Source organism: Benincasa hispida, chromosome 2 (genome assembly GCF_009727055.1).
Source record: "Benincasa hispida cultivar B227 chromosome 2, ASM972705v1, whole genome shotgun sequence".
Lineage (NCBI taxonomy): Eukaryota > Viridiplantae > Streptophyta > Magnoliopsida > Cucurbitales > Cucurbitaceae > Benincasa > Benincasa hispida.
Genome location: NC_052350.1, coordinates 14575805 through 14588273, shown reverse-complemented (window position 1 = coordinate 14588273; position 12469 = coordinate 14575805). Strand labels below are relative to the sequence as shown.

The 12469-nt window shown below is 36.1% G+C and overlaps 1 pseudogene; it reads right to left on the bottom strand.

Moving 5' to 3' along the window:
* Positions 1-9070: 9070 nt before the first annotated feature.
* LOC120071885 lies at positions 9071-9859 on the bottom strand (annotated as a pseudogene).
* Between the last annotated feature and the right edge of the window lie 2610 nt (positions 9860-12469).

Below are 12469 nucleotides of genomic sequence, written 5' to 3'. Positions count from 1 at the left end.
CAAGGAACTGATAGTGGAAAAATAGTGAAAGTCTCAAAGATGAGTGGGAGGTGCTCTTACCCGAGTGGAGTGTTAAACAGGAGAAGCAAGGTTAGAAGTAGGTTCAGACTTCACGGGTGAGACAGATGATGGACCAAAATCAACAGAAAAGGGCACTGCTTGCTCTAGCTCAGTATTACGAGAAGATGTAGATGAAAGAAAATAATCAACGGAACCATCAGGAAGAAAAAGATGAGAACCTGAAAGAGAAGCATGAAAGGTTGAGAGACTAGAGAACATTGTATGTAAACATGTTAGTAACAGAACCTTCTTCAAAAAGGTCTCCCAGAAAGTGACATGGTGAGAGATGTGCAATCTGTTTGAAAAAGGATCCCAACAACGAAAACCTTTGTGCTCGGTTTCGTAGCCACGACAGCAACAAAGACATGCACGCTGTTGTAATTTGGTTTGTTCATGGGGATGGAGAAGAACAAAACATGCACAACCAAAGACCTTGAGGTTAGAGTAATTAAAAGGAGTACCATATAAACATTCAAACGGAAAAACATTGTGAAGGGTAGAAAAAGGAAGACGATTGATTGTATAGACAGAAGTAAGGGCGTCCTCTATCCAAAATTTTGTAGGATATGAGTCAGACAGAAGATGGGCCCAAACAGAATTCAGAATGTGGAGATGTTTACATTCCGCTCACCCATTCTGCTGAGAGGTATGGGGACAAGAGTGCCGAACAAGAGTGCCTTGCTGGGTGAGAAAAGAAAGAAGGTCGAATTCCTTATACACCAAGGTGTTATCTGTATGAAGAGCTTTAATTGTACAAGAGAACTGAGTGTGAACCATATTAGCAAAATCAATATATATTTAAGACAAGACAGAATGATGTTCAAGAAAATATATCTAGGTAAGTCGAGAGTAATCATCAATAAACAGAACAAAATAGCGATATCCAGTGACAATAGAAGTAGGAGCAAGACCCCAAGTCAGAGTGAATTAAGTCAAAAGGCTGATCACATATAGAACTGGACTGGGAAAAGGATAATGCAGGCTATTTAGCAAGTTTGCAATTCACACAATCAAAAGGAATAAACTTGGAAATATTATTCAAATTTTTAATAAAAATCAAATGACAGAGTTTGTTAGAAGAAACATGACCAAGATGAAGATGTCATTGATATATAGCAGTCAGTGACAAGAGCAGAAAGAGAAAAAGCAAGCAGCTGAAGTGATGTAAGCACAAACAATCTTCCCACTTTACGACACACACAACTATTTATCCCATCTGTGGATCCTGAACCTAAAACCTAGTAGAGGAAAAAGAAACAATTAGGCCAAGATTACACAACTGTCCATCTGAGGTAAGATTAAAGGTCATGTTTGGAACACAATAAGTATTGGAAAGTTATAACCTAGGAGTGTCAATGGATCCAAGATGAGATATGGTCATACAATTACCATCAAAAGCACAGATGGGAGGAAGGGATATGGCATGAGTGGGTGTAGTCAGAAGGGAAAAATTAGAAGTAATATAATTGCAGCAAGTGGAATCAAGAAGCCACCAATTATCTGGAAAAATCGCAAGAGCAGAATATTAGGAATGTCCTAGAACTCGCAGTTCGTGTTGAACATTCTATTTTATCAATAATAATGACTTGTTGATTCTGCATATTATTATGGTTATTATGGAAATCCAATAAACACATCCTTGGCTATAGTATAAATGTTGTAACTTTATGTAATAACATAAACAGGATCAAGTTGGCAGTATATAGCCTAAATGGTCTGATCAGTATATGGATGGAATTGGGTATCTCATCCTGATAACAATATTGGATGCATCCCACTCTGTAGTTGTTACAAGGGGTTGTAAGGTGCTACAAACGATGTGATTCATAAATCGTTCATGTTGAGATATGTGAGTGGGGGCATCCTATGCAATGAGTTTGCATATAGACTAGACCACGAAAATAGTCACTTTTCTTTATAACGACTGTTTACTTTTAAAACTGACTAATTCATTTATTATGTAACCTAGGTTATCTCGATCTTAATCTTGAGCTAGATATGAACTCCTGTATGTTCGAGATTATCCTTTGATCTACAAACGGTGAGAGTAGCGCAACAGCACTGCTCAATAAGCTTACTATTTTGGGGATAAGACCGGATGAATAGCTGGGGACATAGCTTTGCAAGACGGAATTCACTCCTACCTTATTTAGGGTTAGCAAATAGGTTGTTCTCTTAAGTACCGAGTCCAAGTCTTGAACAATCGGGGCCCTACCTTCTCATGATAGAGAAAGGATTTGATTCATAGAGAGTATGAATCAGAATTGTTCATTAGAGGATCAGTAGGAACTTAAGGAACAAGATGTATTCACAGTGGTAAAATGGTATTTTGACCTAGTTGTGATTACAAACAACCTGTGAAGCATCAACTTACTGATTATGGTTATTAAATGGACATAATATATCTATATTGAGGGGAGTTCAACTATGGGCTATAGTGGAGTGTCCCATTAGTTAATGAATGGGGGTTAGATCGAACTAATCAGTTTAGCCGAGTAATCTCGAATCGTTGGAGCCAATGATCTGTAGGTCCACGAGGTCCCCCTACTAACTCATAAATGGATAAGCTTTAGAGTAGCTTAAGAAATTAATTTGAAACGTTCAAAGTAAACAGAATAGAAGAATATATATTTAAATATGATTTAAATATATGAAAATAATTATTGTGTAAAAAATTAATTTAATATTTGATATTAAATTAATTTTAGAAAATCATTTTTTCAGTTTTATTAATCAAAATGGTTTTGAAATCATTTTATGATTTTAAAAGAAAAATGAAAACGGTTTTGCATGCCATACAAAATGGAAAATCTTGTATTTCCATTATCATCTTCATCATGCTCACACAAACACCATCTCCTTCTCTTCATTAATACTCCAAGCATGATCTGTAAGCCATGCAATTCACTTCTTTGCATGTTCATCTGCAATAAATAAAGAAGTTTGGAGTGATTTGAGAAGAGCTAATGCAGAAATTTTGAGAGAAAATCTCTGTGAGAAGAAAGGGTTCTTCCATTTGGGCTGTTGTGTATTCTTCACTGTTCTTCATTGATTCAAGCTGTTCTTGAGTCCCACAACTCTGTCTAAAGCTCCAAGAGGATAGTGGGGAAGACTTTGAGGTGGTTCACGATGATCTCTGGTTAAGATTGTGAAAGAGTTAAATAACATGCAGCGGAAGTATCAAGGATCCGTAAGTATTCAAACTCACTAATTTTGGCAGAAACTAAAGCATGCTCTTCTAAAAATAGGGTTTCAAGATCATACCTTTGATGAACTCTCCAAGAATCCGAACGTACAACAGTAGTCTTCACCAGAAATCACCGTGAGCCACCTCAAAGTCTTCCCTACTATCCTCTTGGGGATTTAGACAGAGTTGTGGGACTCAAGAACAGCTTGGAAAGGTGAAGAACAATGAAGAACACACAGCAGTTGGACAAGAAGAACAGTTTCTTCTCACAGAGATTTTTCTCTCAAAATTTCTACATTCATTCTTCTCAAATGACTCCATTCTTCTTTATATATTGTAGATGAATATGCAAAGAAGTGAAGTGCATGGCTTGCAGCTCATGCTTGGAGAATTAATGAAGAGAAGTTAATGACTTTTGTGTGAGCATGAAGATGAAGTTAATGGAAAAAATGAATTCTCCATTTTGTGTAACATGCAAAAACCAGTTTTCATTTTTCTTTTTAAAATCACAAAATGATTTCAAAACCATTTTGATTAATAAAATTGAAAAATGATTTTCTAAAATTAATTTCGTAGATTAATTTAATATCAAATATTAAATCAATTTTTGCCCAATAATCATCTTCATATATTTAAATCATATTTAAATATATATTCTCTTGTTCCGTTTAATTCGAACGTCTCAAATTAATTTCTCAAGCTACTCTAAAGCTTATCCATTTACGAGCTAGTAGGGGGACCTTGCGGACCTACAAATCATTTGCTCCAACGATTCAAGATTAATCGGCTAAATTCATTAGTTCTATCTAACCCCCATTTGTTAACTAATGGGACACTCCACTATAGCCCATAGTTGAACTCCCCTCATTGTAGATATATTATGTCCACTAAATAACCATAATCAATAAGTCGATCCCTCATAGGTTGTTCGTAATCATAGCTAGGTCAAAAATACTGTTTTACCCCTGTGAATACATCTTGCTCCTTAAGTTTCTACTCATCCTCTAATGAATAATTTTGATTCATAATCTCTATGTATCAAATCCTTTCTCTATCATGAGAAGGTGGGGCCCGATTGTTCAAGACCTAAAATCAGTACTTAAGAGAACAACCTATCTGCTAACCCTAAATAGGGTAGGAGTGAATTCTATCTTGCAAGGCTATGTCCCCAGCTATTCTTCCGGTCTTATCCCTAAAATGGTAAGCTTATTGAACAGTGTTGTTGGACTACTCTCACCGTTTGTAGATCAAAGGATAATCCCAAACAAACGGAGTTCATAGCTAACTCAGGATTAAGATCGAATTAACCTAGGTTACATAATAAATGAAATAGTTAGTTTTAACATTAAACGGTCGTTATAAAGAAAAGTGACTATTTTCGTGGTCCAGTCTATATGCAAACTCATTGCATATGATGCCCTCACTCTCATATCTCAACATGAACGATCTGTGGATCACATAGTTTGTAGCACCTTACAACTTCTTGTAATAACTACAGAGTGGGCAGCATCCAATAGTGTTACCAGGATGAGATACCCAATTTCATCCATATACTTATTAGACCATTTAGGCCATATATTGTCAACTTGATCTTGTTTATGTCTTTACATAAAGTTACAGCATTCAGACTATAGCCAATGATGCGTTTATTGGATTTTCATAATAAGATGCAAAATCAACAAGTCATTATTATTGATAAAATAGAATGCTTAACACGAACTGCGAGTTCTAGGACATTCCCAACAATCTCCCACTTACACTAAAACTCCAGTGAGAACAAATATATACAATATAATGTTGAGATACATAATAGGAAAAATACAATAAACTAGGGCATCTATAATACCAAAGACATTCTTCCACTTGCCCTAGATTACACTACTCGGAATCCTAGTCCAACTAGGTGGCCCTCGAAACTTTAGTCGAGAGGGCCTTGGTGAATGGATCAGCAAAGTTGTATTTAGAGGCTATTTTTGTGACGAGCACTTCTCCTCTATGTACGATCTCCCAGATGAGATGGTACTTTCTTTCAATGTGTTTTCCACGCTTGTGCCTTCTGAGTTCCTTTGAGTTAGAAACTGCACCACTGTTGTCAAAATATAGTGTGATAGGTAGGTGCATATTTGGAACGACTTCCAAATCAGCTAAGAATTTGCGTAGCCATACTACTTCCTTAGCAGCTTCGCATGCAGCCACGTATTCCGCTTCCATGGTGGAGTCAGCGATACAACTTTACTTGATGCTTATCCAAACTATAGCTCCTTCGTTAAGAGTGAAAACTGACCCTGAGGTAGATTTCCTGGAATCTACATCAGTCTGAAAATTAGAATCAGTGTATTTTGTAAGGATCAAATCCTTAGGTCCATACACAAGCATATAGTACCTCGTTGTTTGTTGCTATCGTGATTCGAGCTAGGAGTGTATTGTATAAAATAATTTTGAAAAAATAAGTTATAAGTATGAATGATGCATTGATGCTTTGACGCGTTGATGTATTCTTAATGCGGTGATGCATTAGAGATGTGCAACAGAACGCATGACACTTCTCTATTGACGTCAAGTTTTCCTAAATCAGACCCAAGTATAAATCCAATTTAGGTTCCTGGTAAGTCCAGGGTCGAACTCAGGGATTCAGATTAAGCTAACACAGACCTTGTGTTGTAACTGTTGTAGAGGTATCCTAAATGTATGGAGAAATGTGCTATTTACACTAAGGTGTTGTGTGTATGCAAGAAGATACAAAAGGGTTGAGCAGAGAATGATGGGTCGTGTGAAAATGGATTTTTAATACAAGTGGTATGCGTCCATCTAAGTTGAGTGTACAAGAACTAGAATGTGATGTGAGTGAGATGATTTGTTTATCTTTATTTATGCATTAGACTATATTCGACACTTCTCAATGCGAATAACATACAAAACCTATCTCTAGGATGTATGCGTCAAACACAGGATGCAATAAAACACCAGTAATTCTATCTCTAGATGTACTATGTGTTCTACTTGATGCTGGCTAACTTATTCTCTCGAATAGTTTAAGCCAAAGATGTTTTTACCAATTTTAGCTGGCTTAAGCATTTGAAATGGAATTATGCATGAAGTATAGATGCATCCAATCATAAACAAGGAATAAACAATGGCAAAATGTGATATATCAAATATGTGAATTTATAAAGAAGAAGATTGTCTTTACAAAAGCAATACTTAATCAGATGAAAGGATGAAAGCGATAAATAAGATGAAAGGAAATGAGTCAAACCGCAGAGTACAATCTCTTGTCCTCTTTGGCTCAATTCTAGTTGTGTACAATTACTTGTATAAGAATTGGATGAAGTGTCTCTCTTAAGCTCGGCTTCCTCCGCTCCTTGATCGGCAGTGGTGGTGGTTCTCTTCCCTTCTGCTCTTCTTGGCACCACAACACAGCTCTAAAAATCTAAAACTACGACTAAGCTAACACTGAGAGTGAAAACTTGAAATTTTCTGAACTTTGAACTCTTGAGGGATTTCTTCTATTTATAGGCGTTGGTCTGATCCAGCTTGATGATGGGCAGCATTAAAGTCCATGCCCTGGTCAGCCGCCTGACACTCAGAAACTTTTCAGACGCCGCCCGCTGCAGTTTCCCATACTTGCAAGTGGTGATTTGACATAAATAGCCTGAATCAATGAATCTTCCTTGTGTTGAATCCCTCCGGCGCATGGCCCATGCGTTAGAACTTTGCCTGCGACACTTTTTAATCATGTGTTAGCCTCTTGTTGAAATCCTGCAATATAATGCGTTAGTGCCGCAGTATTTTAGTAATAAACATTCTTTTGCATGAGTTTGCTAATGTTTGAGTAATTCCATGCGTTTCTTCTAAAAATGAGGAGAATTTATCATTAAAAACCTTAATTGTTCCAACTTAAGAGCCATAATAACTTGTATTTCTACAAGTTATCACCACCCCCAAATTTGAACAATGTTTGTCCTCAAGCATTCCATAAATAATTCTTTGTTATCTCCATTGTCTTTAGTGTGCAGTGTTCGCCTCTCATCATATTCAATTATAAGCTTGAGATAAGAGTTTGGAAAATGTAACGTAGATTGACTCTTTTCTAAAAGGAATAATGTTTAGTTTCAAGTGCGGCAAGCTTTTTGTCAACAACTCCTTTCGTTTCTCAAAACATTCCCGTTTTTTCTAAACCAGCAATGCGTTAGATGTTTTTTAAAATAGATGCCGGCTAAAAAGAAAAAGTATGAATTTTCAATTACCCATGCGTTGTTCCAGGTGTCCCACTTTTGTTTTGGCTTGCCCCCACGGGTATCATGCGAGCATCCAACTACGGGTGAGAGCCCTTCACAACTAAACTCATATCTAACATTCATGTGTTTCAAGATACACTTCTTTAGACTAGATAGGGGAGTTTTTTGGGACGCATTGGTCTAGGAGACTTAACTTCGTTTTGGCTTGCCCCCACGGGTGTCATGCGAGCATCCAACTACGACTAAGTGCCTGTTCCAACTTTAACTCATGCCACTTTGAGGTTTTTCTTTTAGAGGAGTGACAGAGGAGTTGCGTTTAACATTGTTCTATTTTGTTCCCTTTCTTTTTTATGTATTCGATTAATGCGTCTTAACTCGGATTTCCCTCATCCCCAAATTTGGAGATCAGTTAAATCCTTATTGCTAAAAGAGAAACAAAATTTCAAAAAGGCTTTGACAGTTTCAAAAGGAGTTTTGATTTAAAGCTTGCATGCGTTAGAAAGAAAACATGTAGTCTTTTCAGGGCTTCCTCTTCGGGGGCCTGCGTCCCAGCATTTTTGTGCAATAAACCCCTCTGGTTGAAGACTAATTGTAGGTGGTTCCTTACTTCGACAGGGTACAAATATCTAAATTTTCTATCTTTAGTTACATTTTCAGACCTATTGCCGATACTAAGTAGCAGCCAGAAATTTGTATCCATTTTTCATGATATTATGCATGGATCAGGTATATCATGGTGAATTCTATAGAAAAAAATTGTGTCTTCCACAATGGAATTTGATAAGTGAGATTTCGAGTAAGAGTTTACATAATCTTCTTCTGTCTGAAGAAATGATTCATCAAAATAGTGAGTCACCATCGATATCGACACATCTGAGATCGCCAAATGTTCGGGAGTTCCTCTATTCAATCCTTTGTCTTCTTCTTGTTGCTGTATATCTCATTCGTACACATCTTCTCTTTGTTTCTCAAGCCTATAGTGAGTTACAGACAGAGTTCAAAAAGGTCAAATCTTTGATGATTCTATCATACATGATTGAGTTGCGAAAACTTCTGGATAGGTATCCCACATCTAAACTGAATTCTTTATGGTTAAAGAATCTCTTTCTAGTTGCTCTGGAACAGTTAGGAGATTCTCTAGAAGAAATATGGGGTTTTTCGTCGGATTTCAAAGTAGCACGATCTAATTAAAAATTTTCACCCAATTGAGCACGTCTAGCATATTTTTTCACAGTAGCAGGATCACTATAACTCACTCCATTAAGTTCACCGCTATAGAACTCAACAGTTACACCAACTTGTTCAACACTATACTTCGATTATGCTCTTCAAAAAGGAACATCAGCTCTAACAATTCCGTCTCCGTCTACCAAAACAACCGAAAATATTTCAAAAAAGGTCGGCATACGGCGTACAAAAAGTTCGCGCCCTTCTTTATCTCTAAAAACAGGGTGTCCTAACCACCCAACAACTATTCCATCCCTGTTGTCCATGAAACCCGCTCTGAATAATCCACCTTTTGCCGGATTATTCCCGATATAATCATAAAAAGCTAATTTTTCAGGAATTTTAGACCAATCTTCTGATAAACTTTGATTTTCGGCTAACCCGGCACTAACTCTTCATTATATTTCTGGCTGGAAGTATCCTTGATCCCATTGATAACGAGTGGGCCCAAATAATTCAATCGGGGTAGTTGCTGAACCATACCACATAGTTCCAGCAACAAAAAAGCTGCAAAAAACTACAGCAGCGATACTACTCGAAAAGACGGTTTCAATATTTCCCATACATAATCCTTTGTATAGACGTTGGGGCGGATGAACACTAAGATGGAATAGACCTGTTAATATGCCCAATGTACCTGCTGCAATATGATGCGAGGCTATTCCGCCCGGAACAAAAGGATCAAACCCTTCGACACCCCACGCAGGATTTACAGCTTGTACCCTTCCGGTTAATCCATAAGGATCGGATACCCATATTCCCGGACCATACAATTCGATTACATGAAATGCACCAAAACCAAAACAACCCAACCCTGAGAGAAATAAATGAATTCCAAAAATCTTTGGCAAATCCAAAAAACGTTTTCCTATACGTTCATCACAAAGTATTTCTAGATCCCAATACATTCAATGTCAAATAGCTGCTAAGAAGCACAATCCAGAAAACACAATATGTGCTCCGGCCACACCTTCGTAACTCCAAATACCCGGATTCGTTATAGTCCCTCTTGTGATACTCTAACACCCCCCCATGAATTGGTTATTCCTAAACGAGTCATGAAGGGTATAACGAACATACCTTGTCTCCACATTAGATCAAGAATAGGATTAGAGGGATCAAAAACTGCTAATTCATATAGGCCCATTGAATTGGCCCAACCAGCAATTAGAGCTGTATGCATTATATGAACAGAAAGAAAATGATCGGGATCATTCAATACAACGGTATGAACACGATACCAAGGCAAACCCATGGAAATACCCCTTTATCAACAAAAAATAGACATTATGTAACTTTATTGCACTGAAAAAAAAAACTATGTTATGGACCTCCCCCTTTGAGATGAGAGGATTATCTTGGCGAAAAGATTAATATTTGGTTTATTCTTTTAGTAATAATGGAACAATTCTATTCTATTCGTAGGAACAAAAAGAAGCAAATCTATTCTATACTCGATAAGTACCAATAGGCAATGGTAGATGGGAATTGATCTTATTTTATATGAGTGAATGTATACATACTTGTTCATCATTCAAAAACCTATTCGGAAGAAGTTTCTTCCTTTATTCATTTTGTTTTCCTTTTTTATGAACTTATTAAATCTATGTATCAAATACGCTAAATGATAAAATCTGATAAAGGCTGATCTTATTTATTAAGACAATAAACCCGTTGTTACGCTTCCAGATCAAAGTTAGCTAGACTAATTCATTTTATTTCGCCCAAGACGGATTCATTTAATTATCAAAAATTTGGAGCGTAAAGTGCAATTAGCTCTATTTTTTTTTTGGAGGGGGGGGGGTATCCAGATTAATATTATCAATTAGAATAATTTATTAATTTATGGTTTTCTCAGTTGTACTAATAAAATGAAGTATCCAGGCTCCGCATAGAAAAAACTCAATTTGGAATCTATCTATTCTATGATTACTACTTGTATTATATTCGATCTATAAATAGCATTGATAGAAAACTTTTAATCAATCAAGTACTATGATGAATACGTTGGTTGAATATTTGGTTAAAAACATGAAGTAAATTGAAGAAGTTCATTGATATCTTCTTTTTATAAAGCAACTCAACTTCAATTCTTGAATAATCCACATCACTTATGCTTCTATTGTAACAAAAGATTCCCTTTTTATGTGGATTATTCAATTTCCAATTCTTTGTCATTGAGATTCATGGGCAATACCGATTAATATTTTAAGGATAGATATTACCTCTCCTTTTCCTCGTTCAACTAAATTGAAATGATTAAAGTTTTTTCTATTTGGAATCGTATTAGGTCTAATTCTTATTACTTTGGCTGGATTATTTGTGACTGCATATTTACAATACTGATGAGGGGATCAGTTGGACCTTTGATTAATTAACCGTTCTTTTTTTTATTGACCTCCTACTTGCTTTAATAGGAGGTCAAATTTTGATTTCTGTTAAATTATTTCAGTATAATTTTCCATCTAACAACAACAAGAATCGAATCACGCTCTATAGGATTTGAACATACGACATTGTGGTTTTGGAGACCCGCGTTCTACCGAACTGAACTAAGAGTGTTTTATTATCAAACTAAATGCAACCCGAATATATCTTCCATACATATATTATCATATAGAATAGCATAAAATTAAATTTAAAAAGAAAGATTGAAACAAAAATATAACTACAAACACAAAAGAAATATTTCTAGATTTCACGTCTAATTTAATTGAATTTTGGGGGACTATAAGAATCTGCTTCCTGAATTATTATAAACCAACTAGTCGGATTCACATTTTACCCAATCTTCACTTTCTAGCTCGAAGCCAATAACCGAGAGAACTCTTAATACTACAGACAGGAATTTTTCAGAATTTTCTATTGAATGAATGGTACATGATTCTACATCGACAAGCACCAAGAAAAGAAGAAACAAATTATATTATTTAGTGCTTCATTTCGATACTTATTGTGAAACTGCGTTGCTGCGTTAGAAGAAGGATAGCTATACTGATTCGGTATACTCTATAAACACCCTCGGTACAATATTGTCGATCTTACAAAGATATCATTTCAGTTAATTTCCATTTACTAATCTCATCTTTTACGAAATCAAGCCTGATTTTCCTAACGCCTACTTTGTACTTATAAATTTCATATTGTTAATATCATTAAGGTAAGGCAAAGCACAAGACTAGAAAATAGCTAAAGAACAAAAAAAGTATGCTAAGGTCAAATGCAAGGAAAAAAATGATAGAAATTTTTCATTCATTTTCATAGGATAACATGAAATAAACAAACAAGGCAAACAAATACAAAAGATCATCAAATAAAGAAAAGTACAAAATAACCAACACCCCAAAACTTATTGTGCTGGCGCGTCATCCCTGCGTTCTTCTGCATGGTCTTTATCCATAAAACGTAGAAGGTTTCTAAGGTGGGCAGGTAGCGATGGTAGGGCAAACATTACAACCAAGACCTGATTAAAGTACTGCGTTGTGTAAACAAATTGGTCTTGCATTTTTCCTATTTGCTGCCTTAAGTAATCCTTTAGAACCCTGTTTTGTTGTTGAAGACCTTCAATGGACACGAACAATGGTCTAAGTTGATCACTAATGAAAGTTTTCAACTCCTCAATGTCAGTGTTGCGTTGTGGTGGTGCTGGCTCTTCACTTCTTTCAACTGGGTTTTCAAAATTTCCTGCATTACTCGACCCTAACCAATTGGTTAAAAAATGACTGGAGGAGGCACAAAAGTGGGAATTGGAATTGGT